Genomic DNA, 9,050 nt, shown 5'->3' with positions numbered 1-9,050 from the left:
TGAGTCTGTCTCCATTCTAGGGCTGGGCTGGGATTTCTGTGGCAGGGGAGAGGCAGCGATGGACAGCTCTCCTGTGTGCAGGTGGAGGGTAGCGTGCTGCTGCTGGTTGGTGTGAGCTGCCTCTCCTCTCTGTGAATCCCTTGTACTTCTTGTGGCAGGTGTTGCTCCCTGAAGGTGGTGGGATTCTGCTGGGAGACTGACAGGCTGGATGGCTCTCAGAGCCACAAAACCTGGAGGGGTTTGATCCCATAGCAGCCCTGCAGCATGGAGGCTCCAGGTTCTGTGTTCCTGACCGAGTGTATTCAAACATACCCAGAAACACCCCCCCCTCCAAGAGGTTCCAGGACCATGGTCAGCCCTTCATCTGTGCGCTGGCTGTGTGGACTCTTAAGCCCTGGGGAGCCTGTCTGCTTGATCATGCAAGAGAACTGGTTGGGATCACTACTCCAGGGCACTGGGATTTCACTCCGAACCTCCCCATTGCCCCAGGGGAGGAGGAAGGTCAAATGAGGAGAGGGGGACTTTTAGCGGGAACCCCCTGTTTCCAGCTCGCTTCAGCTGTCTCTGAGATGCCTTGTGCTTTGGGGGGAAAGAAACGCAAGCAAATGGTCACAAGGGCTGTGGAGCGAGCTTGAGTATTGGGCCGGGATCTAGGGTACGTCTAGACTACAGGCTTTTGTCGACAGAGGTTTTGTCGACAGATACTGTCGACAAAGCTTCTGTCGACAAAGAGCGTCTAGACTACATCCAGTTCTGTTGACAAAGCAAGCCGCTTTGTCGACATGAGAATGTAAACACAAAGGGCAGTGTTGATGCAATAACGCCTTCTGTCAACAGAACTCTGTTGACAAAAGGCGTTATTCCTCGTAAAATGCGGTTTACCACCATCAACAAAACTGCCACGGTCTGTCAACGTTATGTCGACAGAACTCGGCAGTAGTGTAAACGCAGGTATAGTTTTGTCGACAAAACCCTGTAGTCTAGACACACTCCTAGAGTGCTGCACACCAAGGGACTGGCTCACAGAGAGCCCGCCTGCAGCAGTGGTGCGGGCGGGCATCTTCTTCTTCATCAGTTAGGAGGAAGGTATTCCTGCTAGTGACATCTCATCTGTGCAAAGAGCCAGGAGATGGGGCTGCTACATTGTCTGCCACCAGAGACGGGGACATGGGCCAGGTACCGACACTGTGGCCAGGGACAGGAACGTGGGACTCACACCTTTGTGCTGAGGACTGGGCTCTGGAGTTGGGAGGGGTGCACCAATGCTTATGTTGGGGCCAGGTTTTTGGGTATGTTGCTTTTGCCCAAGCCCAGAAGAGAGAAATGGCCCCTTCATGTCCTTGGCCTCAGAAGCCTTGAGCCCCAGCACTCACTGGCTAGAACTGAAGACCAGGTTGTGAGGAGCCTTTGGACTATGCCCAGGCCTGCTACACATGGTGTGCCAGGGCGCAGGACACCCGTGTGCACTCACTGGTGCTGGAGCCTGACCTACATCAGGATGGGCAATAATATTTGATGGGGGCCACACCAAGATTTTGGTAAGTGGTCAAGGGCTGCACTTTTCTATGATGGAGGAGCAGGGTCAATGACAGAGGGGGTTGCAGAAGGGAGCTCAGGGTAAGGGACTGGGGTGCAGGAGAGAGGGTGAGGTCTGAGAAGGAGTTTGGGTGAAGGAGGGGTTGTGATCTGGAGCAGGGACTTGGTGTGCAGGGTCTGGGAGGAGGAATGGGGGCAGGAAAGGACTCTGGTCTGGGGGAGGGATGTAGGGTCTGGGAGGGAGTTGTGACCTGGGGGAGGTAGGGAGCAGAAGTTTTGGATGATGACCTGGAACAGGGAAATGGTGTGCAGGGTCCAGGCACGGGTATGGGAGCAGGGAGGTAACCTAGTGACAGATGATGTGGGAAAAGTAATACTGAAGTACTCTGCTTTTTTTGCCTCTGTTCTTCACAGACAAGGTCAGCTCCTGAACTACTGCACTAGGCAACACAGTATGGGAAGGAAGTGGGCAGCCCTCGGTGGAGAAGGAATAGGTTAAGAATGATTTAGAAAAGTTAGACAATACAAATCCATGGGGCTGGGTTTAATGTATCTGAGGGTGCTGAGGGAGTTGGCAGATGTGATTGCAGAGCCATAGACCATTATCTTTGAAAACTCGTGGAGATTGGGTGAGATCCTGGACAATTGGAAAAAGGCAAATGTAGTGTCCATCTTTAAAAAAGGAAAGAAGGACAATCCAGCGAACTACAGACCAGTCAGCTTTACCTCAGTCCCCGGAAAACTCATGGAGGCGATCCTCAAGGAATCCATCGCGAAGAGAGGAAAGTGATCAGGAATAGTCAACATGGATTCACCAAGGGCAAATCATGCCTGACCAACCTGATTAGCTTCTATGATGAGATAGCTGGCTCTGTTGATGTGGGGAAGTCGGTGGATGTGATACACCTTGATTTTGGCAAAGCTTTTGATATGGTCTCCCACAGTATTCTTGCCTGTAAGTTAAGGAAGTATGGATTGGATAAATGGACTGTAAGGTAGATAGAAAGCTGACTAGACAGTTGGACTCAGTGGGTAGTGATCAACGACTCAATGTCTGGTTGTCTGTTGGTATCAAGTGGAGTGTCCTAAGGATCGGTTCTGGAGCTCGTTGTGTTCAACATCTATATTAATGACCTAGATGAGGGGATGGATTGCACCTTCAGCAAGTTTGCGGATGACAGTAATCTAGGAAGAGAGGTAGATATACATTGGAGGGCAGGGATAGGATCCAGAGTGTTGTAGGCAAATTGGAGCGTTTGCTGCCATTGGTCCAAAAGAAATCTGATGAGGTTCAACAAAGACAAGTGCAGAGTTCTGAACTTGGGCCAGAAGAATCCCAAGCACTGGTTCAGGTTGGGAACTGACTGGCTAAGCAGCAGTTTGTCGGAAAAGGACCTAGGGATTACAGTGGATGAGAAGCTGGATATGAGTCAACAGTGTGCCCTTGTAGCCAAGATGGCTAATGACATATTAGGGGACATTAGGAGGAGCATTTCTAGCAGATGCGGAGAAGTGATTATACTCTTTTATTTGGCACTGGTGAGGCTACATCTGGAGTATTGTGTCCAATTCTGGGCTCCCCATTACAGAAAGGATGTGGACGCATTGGAGCGAGTCCAGTAAAGGGAAATGAAAATGGTTAGGGGGCTGGAGCACATGACCTACAAGGAGAGGCTGAAGGATTTAGGCTTGTATAGTGTGCAGAAGAGAAGAGTGAGGTGAGATTTGATAGCAGTTTTTAACTACCCGAAGGGAGGTTCCAAAGATAGTGGAGAGAGGCTGTTCTCAGTAGTGACAGATGGCAGAATGAGGAGCAATGGTCTCAAATGGCAATGGGGGCGGTCTGGGTTGGATATTAGGAAAAACTATTTCACTAGGAGGGTGGTGAAGCACTGGGATGGGTTACCTATGAAGGTGGTGGAATCTCCATCCCTAGAGGTTTTTAAGTCCGGGCTTGACAAAGCCCTGGCTGGGATGATTTAGTTGGGGTGGTCCTGCTTTGGGCAGGGGGTAGGACTCGATGACCTTCTGAGGTCTCTTCCAATCCTAGGATTCTATGAGAGGATTCTACCATGGGGGAGGGGTGTAGGAGAGGGTGCAGGGTCTGGAAGGGAGGTGTGACTTGGGGAAGGGGGTGCAGAAGTTTTGGGTGATGAGCTGGGACAGGGGAATGGGGTGCAGGGTTGGGGAGGGAAGAGGGGTGCAGGAGAAGAGTCTGGTCTGGAGGAGTGGTGTAGGAGAGGGTGCAAGGTCTGAGAAGGAGTTGTGACCTGGAGGAAGGGGGTACAAAGTGGGGAGAGAGGAGGTGGAATGTTCGAGAGGCAGGCTGTGGCTGGGAGGGCGCTTACCTAGGTGGCTCCTGGCCAGCAACCCTGCAGGACCCTGAGGCAGGCTCCCTGCCTGCCCGCAGCCCCAGGCTGCCCAAAATGCTTGGCTGCTTCCTGTGGCTCTTTGCTCCAGGCAGTGGGGACAGGAAGGGGAGGCTTTGGCACTATCCCAACCCCTAGAAAAATCTCTCCACTCCCATTGGCCATAAACCAATTTTGCTAGGGGGAGGGGGATTGCACAAAGTCTCTTCCTGCCCCAGCACGCTGAGCAGAGAGCCACAGGGAGCAGTCAGCTGCTTAAAGTGGTGCGGAGGGCTCTGAAGCAGCGGGCTGCTTGAGGGTCCTAGCAGGGCAGCCCATGGGCTGGATCCAGCAGCTTGGCGGGCTGAATTCTACCCGTGGGCTGTTTCTTGCCCACCCCTAACCTACATTGACTGCATGCCACCAGCTGCAGAGCCTTGACTTCACAGAGTTTCCTGCCTTGTGCAACTGCTGGGATAGCTGCAGCTCCCTGACTTGGGTTGTGTTGAGAAAGTGCATCCCCTTCAGCAGCACTCCCTCCCTTCAGCAGCACTCCCTCCCTTGCCCTGTACTCCCAGCTCACCTCGCACTCTGTGCACCAGGGGAGTCTGTTATGAACACCCCCAGGGTCAAATGTCCTGGATCCATGCATCTCAGGAGATGCCGTAAGCAAGCCAAGGGTACCCTGCCCTCAGTCAGTGTTCCTATTTTGATGCATGCATCTCTCTGCAGTCCCAGTTCTCCAGAAGGCCCTCACAGATGTGAAAAGGGCGGGAACTTGGGTGACAAATGCACTTTCTCAATGGTATTACCACAGTGTGTTGCTGTGTTTACTCCCAGGAGGAAAAGGGATGGAGTGAGAGATGGGATTTGGCCAGTGGGCACATTTCCCTGCCCTACCCTCCAGGGCTCACCTGTGTGACAGGTGAGTAAGATGCAAACCCTGGAAGCTGTGTGCCCAGAATAGACTCTGGGGCACTTTGAGGAGTTGATGCAACCTGCTTTGCTTTATGCTGAGTAAATATTTTCCTGGGGAACGTGTCCGTCTTTTACAATGAAACCCCATTAGTAGCCTGTTGTCTACACAAATAACCACAGGGAAGGAACGCGTCCACTTCTCAGCCTGCTCCATGTCTCCCTCGCTCAGCTCTCTTTCTGAACAAACATAACCTTTTGCAAGAATGTCTGTCAAAATTATTCTGAAATATTGAACTAAAATGATAGGACGCAGCCTGTTCCTGGGCCTTAGTGCCTGCCATGTTGGGCTGCATATTCCCCCTCAAAGGCAACTTGGAAGGGCAGCCAAACACACTTTGTGAAGAGACCGCAGTGGGCTTGCTTTGAGTACAATATACAGGCCTTCTCAAATCACTAAGGCCAGGTCTACATTAAAGGGGAAAGTCGAATTAAAATACACAACTCCGGCTACGTTGATTACGTAGGTGGAGTCTACGTACCTTAATTTGAGTTTCCATGCGGTCTTCACAGCAGCAGGTTGATGGGAGCAAAGGCTCCTGTCGGGTTCCCTTATTCCTTGTGAGGAGCAGGCATACTGGCATCTATGCGGGTGCCCTCTAAGTTTGATTTACTGGGTCTTTATGAGACTCGCTAAATCAAACTCCGGAAGATTGATTGAGGCTGCATCATTCTTCCCCATAGTGAAAACATGGCCTAAATTAAATGGCCACTGGGCAGTGACTGTGTCAGAAAATGCAGTGTAGGCTTAGGCCTGGCCTACACTTAAAATGTAGGTTGACTTAGCTATTTCGGTCAAGGGTGTGAAATAGCCACCCACCGTGGTAGCTATGCTAACCTGACTCCAGGTGTCGGCACAGCCATGACACTTGGAAGAATGCTTTGGTCCACCTAGCTACTGCCATTTGGGGAGGTGATGAACCTATGCTGACAGAAAACCCCCCTCTTCTGTCAGTGTAGGCTGTGTCCTATGGGGTGATGCCTGCACAGTACATAGCTACGTTGCTTTGGGCCCTGAAAGAGCTCACAGAGCCACCGTCTATAGAAGCTGTTGTATTGACACAGGCACATTGGACAGCGTTCTGGTGTTGCTATCTCGTGGGTGCCCAAGAGATGACAGGCTTGTGTTCATGTCTCATTTGACGCATGGTGCCTCCATGCAGTACAGTCCTGTTTTCTGCTGAAATATCAGTGACAGGTCTGAGCCCAGTGCTTAGTGGGGGATGTAAACGCACGTGAGGAGTGGCCAAGTGGGGGAGCCTGGGAGTGGTGCTAGTGATCCTGATATGATGCTCCACTCTTCCCCTGCGAAGAGCAGAATTTATTCCCCATGAAATAAAGCGGGTCTGAATTTATGCTCAGTGGCTGCTTTTCCCTTCCTGCTCACAACAGGGCCTTCTCCATCAGCCCGGCATGTGGGCTCAGACCTCAGCAGTGGTGCCTGTGCTGGTGTCTCAAGGTCCAAGCTAAGAGCGTTAAGTGCTGTCTCATGAAGGTCTGCTTGGGGTTAGTGTTAACGTAGGTCTTGCCTTATTTTGACACACTCACGACAAATACTGGTCCTGCCGCACGTATGCCAAGAAGCCCACCTGCACTCACTGGGCTCGTGGCCCCTGTTTTGCGGTAGCGCGGCAGCTAGTAGAGACACTGGCTAGCCCCACAAAGTGCCTCTGGACATTAGCTCAGTGCCAGTTTGTCCCTCTGTGAGCGGAGCTTGTCAAAGGGTTTTACACCCCTTTCTGAATGGAGCCTCAAAACATCCCCCTCCCCTCACCGAGGAGGGAATAGCGCAGCCTCCTTTTAGAGGTAGGCTCGGGTCAGATCTGCTAGGCCCCTCTGGGCCCTGCTCAGTAACTCACAAATGAGCCCCGATGGACCTCATGTTGGGCAGTGAAAATTTATCAGTCACTTCCGAAGAGCTGAGCCTGCTTTGCAGCTGGGAGCAAGCCGCCCAGCCCCATAGCCCGACCTGGGCTGGTGAGGCTCTTGCAAGTGCATAAAAGTAGCTGGGAGGGGGGGCCGTGTGGCCCTAGAGGATGGTGCAGCTAGCCACTCTATCACAACATTGGCAGATCCCAGTCATCTGTGAGTGGGAATGACCCTGGGACCGCTGGAGCTTAGTGCATGGGCCGCTACAGCTTGAGCTAAGAGCCACCTGGCGCCATGCAAAGGCTGTAAATAGACTTCACTCTCCCTTGTCAGTGGTCTCAGTGAGTCTGCGTTGCATACTTCCCTCTGCTGAGGAAGCACATCCTGAGCTTCAGAGACCTCCCAGCAGTTTGTCCTGGTCGAGTCCCCACTTGTAAAGCAGAGGGTCAGCTGGGGGGATTGAACCTGCAACCTCAGGAGTGAAAGCTATGAGCCTTCGTCTACCATATGAGTTAAAAGACAGCTGGGGGTTAGCTAAGGCTGAGCACACTCATTATCCTCTCTGTACATGGTGTCAGTGCCACTACCTGGGCCAGTGCACCACACCCAGCAGATGTGTGGGTTACCTTGGCTCCAGCTTGCCCTACTCGTGGGTCTGAGCTTGGTAGCTAGCTCAAGCCTCTGCCAGGGCCCTAACAGCCACGTGGCTATTCTTAATGTGCTAGCTCCAGCCCTGTATTCATGTGGCTCTCTACCCAAGCTGGGAGGTTCTGCCTCCCGTGGCAGAGTAGACTCAGCCTAAGGGTGTGTCTAGACTACAGAGTTTTGTCGACAAAAGTGGACTTTTGTTGACAAAACTATACCTGCGTCTACACTACCGCTGAGTTCTGTCAACATAACGTCGACAGAACTCAGCAGTTTTGTCGACGCTGGTAAACCTCATTTTACGAGGCATAATGCCTTCTGTCGACAGAGTTTCTGTCGACAGAAGGTGTTATTGCATGTAAACTGTCCTTTGCGTCTACACTACCATGTCGACAAAGCAGCTTGCTTTGTCGACAGAACTGAATGTAGTGTAGACGCTCTTTGTCGACAGAAGTTTTGTCGACAGTATCTGTCGACAAAACTTCTGTCGACAAAAGCCTGTAGTCTAGACGTACCCTAAGTCACCTCCCCAAGGTCAGCGTGGGAGCTGGGCGTAGATGCTGGACGTTTTGCCGCCAGACTCTGCACAAGACCACCCCGCTTCTTCTTGCCAATGCAATGGATGTCGGCGATGCTGACGCCGCCAAATGCGGTCGCTCCGCAGAGCCTAACTGTTCACTGCCAGGCTGGAGACTCACTAGTGCACTAGCCTCTGCCACAGCTGCCCAGGGACACCCCGAGGTGCTACTCTTGCTGATCTCTCTCCGGGCTGCCGCCCTTTGTGTGGCACAGAGCTCTGGAGAAGCGAGGGCTGTGTAGTGCCCTTAAAGAGACAGTGCTGCCGCCTTGGGGGGGGGGGGGGTGGGCAGGCCCATGTATTGTTCTTTCCATTCATGTCCTTTTCATTTTGCTACCTAGGCAAGCCTGAGCTGCCAGTGCCCAGTGGAGCAATGTGGTGCAGCTGGATTGGTGCAGCCTGGAAAGGGGCAGAGCTGATGGGTTAAGGTGGCGGGGCTGGAGGGCCCGCTCTTGTTGTAATCACTTTCCTGAGGCCCGGGTGCAAGCTCTGACTGTTTAGCACCTTTTCATTCATGCTTGGGGGAAAAAAAGCCCAACACCTGACTGCATCTCTCTTGGAAGAGGAGACCATTCACATCCACCCCCAGACACATGGATGACTACACTTCAGAGGAAGGGGGCGAGGCTGACTGACTCATTCACAATCATCTCTGCCATGCGGTAGCGATACAGGACACTCCAGCTGGGCAAATTGCAGCTACGTCATTTCTCCTGCTGCCTCCTCCTATGCTGTAGACATTCAGGCGAATTTCACCATCGCCCAGGGCTGGATTATTCCACCACAACTCGCTGGTGGCAGGAGGGCCAATAGCAGGGAAGTGGGCCAAAGCTCTGGGACGGGCCAGTAGTTGGTGATGCTAAACTATGCGCTGGGTCCACCAGGCTATTGGTGGGATACAGGAGTCATTGGGTGAGATCCTCTGGCCTGTGCATTATGAAGGTGGTCTGATTAGGTGATGTCATGGTTCCTTCAGGTTTAAAAAAATCAAGTAACCAATACTCGTACCAATGACTAATCCCTACCCTACCCTTTTGGCTCCCAATGCCCCTTCCCACAAAGATGGAGTCTATTTTATTTTCAGAATTTCCACCACTTTC

This window comes from Pelodiscus sinensis, chromosome 16 (genome assembly GCF_049634645.1).
Source record: "Pelodiscus sinensis isolate JC-2024 chromosome 16, ASM4963464v1, whole genome shotgun sequence".
Lineage (NCBI taxonomy): Eukaryota > Metazoa > Chordata > Testudines > Trionychidae > Pelodiscus > Pelodiscus sinensis.
This window is presented reverse-complemented; position numbering follows the sequence as displayed.